The sequence below is a fragment of the Salvelinus sp. IW2-2015 genome, linkage group LG20, assembly GCF_002910315.2.
Source record: "Salvelinus sp. IW2-2015 linkage group LG20, ASM291031v2, whole genome shotgun sequence".
Classification (NCBI taxonomy): domain Eukaryota; kingdom Metazoa; phylum Chordata; class Actinopteri; order Salmoniformes; family Salmonidae; genus Salvelinus; species Salvelinus sp. IW2-2015.
In genome coordinates this window covers 46495819-46498561 of record NC_036860.1, presented here as the reverse complement: position 1 = coordinate 46498561, position 2743 = coordinate 46495819, and positions in this window count along the sequence as shown.

The following is a 2743-nucleotide window of genomic DNA, read 5'->3' as shown; positions in this document are numbered from 1 at the left end:
AAGGCCTTTGTTGTGATTTCTTATTTTCTCTTGTTGGTTCCAGAGGTCCTCTGTTTTGTTCTCGTGTATTTTTGGATTAGTCTTTTGAGTTTGTTTTTTCCCTTGCTGTTTTACCACTTTGTGGATTTTCTTTATATTTGGAAGATATCTATTTTTATTAAACCACCATCTCTAGTACTGCTGTGTTTGCCTCATCTTCTGGGTTCTGCCAATTATTAGTGACTGTTTCTCGCACCGCGGTCCTGACACCTGCTGCTGAGGTTATTCTTTGAAAAGCCTCATCATCACTCTGGCATCACTGAAGGTTAACTTCCTGGGGTCCAGTGCAGGCGGTTTCTGATAGCACGTGATTATATTCCATTCTGTGGAACTTTCTGTCCATTTGACATGAAATAGTGTGTCCATCAACTCTGTCACATGTCCTGTGTTACAATTGCGTTCTGCTCCTGAGGGCCAACGCTGGCTGTGATTCGCTGCAGACCCTTACACAGGAGTATCATTTTTGAGGCTGTCACATAGCTGAAAAGAGAGAACAGTAACTTATTAGTTCAGGTTCATGTTTTGTCTACTGATACTACATGCTCATCTACTGCTCATATACATATATAACACTGGATTAAATAATGATGTAGTAATAACTGCTTACTGTACCTCTCTCCACTGATCTCCACAGTGACCTGTTCAAAGGGTTCCAGGACTCTGCACACCTCCTCCACCACCTCCCATTCCTCTTGGGTCAGAGCATCAACAGGTGCATTGACAATGGCCAGGGTAGAGATGATGGCATCCTTTGACTCAAGAAACCTCTTCAACATAAAATGTTGAATTCCACCTTGTAGTTCAGTCTTGTTTAGGCCTCAGCTCAGGCATCCCCATCTGGCTTTGTGTAGACTTTAGTTTTTCAGCACCTACTGTGCTCCTGTGGAAGTATTCCACAGCTGCTTTCACTTTGTACACACTGGGCTTCATCACCATTCAGAGCATCTCTTACAATCAGGTTGATTGTGTGGGCAAGACATGGATGATGGGTCCATTTTAACATTTTCATGGCTTTGGTTACGTTAGCTGCATTGTCGCTAACACAACAGACCACTTTTCCATCTACTTGCCATTCTCTGGCCACTCTCAACAGTTCCTCTGCCAAGTTCTTTGAGGTGTGTCTGTCACTGAACTCAAAGCAGTCCAGAAGACAGCTAGACATCAAGAAATCTTCAATGAAGTGACATGTAACCGACATGTAAGAAGTGGTTACCCTTGATGTCCAGCAGTCAGTGGTAAGGCAAACTGCAGTAGCTTTTTGGACTCTTTTCCGCAATGAAGCCTTTGTGCTCTTGTACGGTTGTGGATTAAGTGATTTTGAACGGGTTTTCCTGCTTGGAATTGTGTACATTGGATTAAGACTAATGCTATAATTTATAAAACCTCTGTCCTCCACGATCGAAAATGGCTGGAAATCGGTGGCAATCATTTTAGCCAATGAAATATCAATTTAGCCTTGTTTTGCTACAGACATAGACTTTGGCATAAACTGGTCCATAGAAGACCGCGTTGCTGTGGGTCGCGGAGTAGGCCTACTTGACTGAGTAAATACATCTCCACGCGTGGAGGTGCTGGCTCCACCACTTTCTCGAAGCTCCGCTACAGCTAGCTTCACAGTTGGGTGCACAGTTCGCATATGCCGGTGTAGGTTGTGCGTAGAACCGGCTTTATATGAGATTTTGTTTTGGCAAAATCTACAGTATGCTCTAATATTGTCTACATTATTAAAATGCATCCAAATGCTACTGATCCCGACTCATTTTCCAGCTGTTGTTTTCACAGCTGTCCTTCCTCTCTCTCCTCGGCTGCTAAATGTGTGACTGTGAGTGAGTTGGCTCGGCCCTCCCTCACGCATCTTTGGTGTATTGGTTTACACTGAGTGTCTGATTGACAGGAACAACAGGTGAGGCTGTTAGTCTGAGCAGACAGAACGAATGTGTGTGCTTGAGCATTTAGGTCTATATTATTGTATTTCTTTTTTTGTTCTTTGAATTAGTTAACTCTATTTATTTAAATCTTTTSATTATTCATATCTTCATTTTTTAATATTTTTATAACTAGATTTGGCTCCTCTGATATGCGAACCGGCTCCCAACGTTCATCTACAAGAGCCGGCTCTTAGAGCCGACTCGTTCGCGAACGACCCATCACTAATGTAAATACATGTGCTGTTTCAGCTGCCAGTACCGCTTCTGTTGGATCTGCTTACAGCCCAGTGAGTGCAGGAAAGATGAGGAGCTGTACTGGTCTCCGTTCTGCACTAAACCCACAGTAGGCAGGCAGGTGTTCACCACGTAGCACTTGTTAGTGGCGAGATCACTCTGGATTTCTTACATACTCTTATTTGATTTCTTTATCCTGCTCTAGAGCTAAAACAATTTAAGCTATGAACACGAATCCATCTTTAAAACATATAGACGGCCCCAACATTTTTGATAGCATTTATACTTTTTGAACTACATTTAAAAATAAATCTCCAGTGGATTTCAATAATGGAAAAAACACAAATGTTCTCCTCTTTCACTGTTTAAGCTATAAACACCTAGTCTGGCTGATACCAACCTCGAAGACCTCCTGATTTCTGAGTCTGGAAAGGATGTTTTGATGTTGTCGGCACGATGTGTTGATAATGAAAGGGTTGTGCTTTTACCGGTTGGTTCGCTGTGTCTTTCTCACTCACCCACCCACAGGCTCAGCCACACAA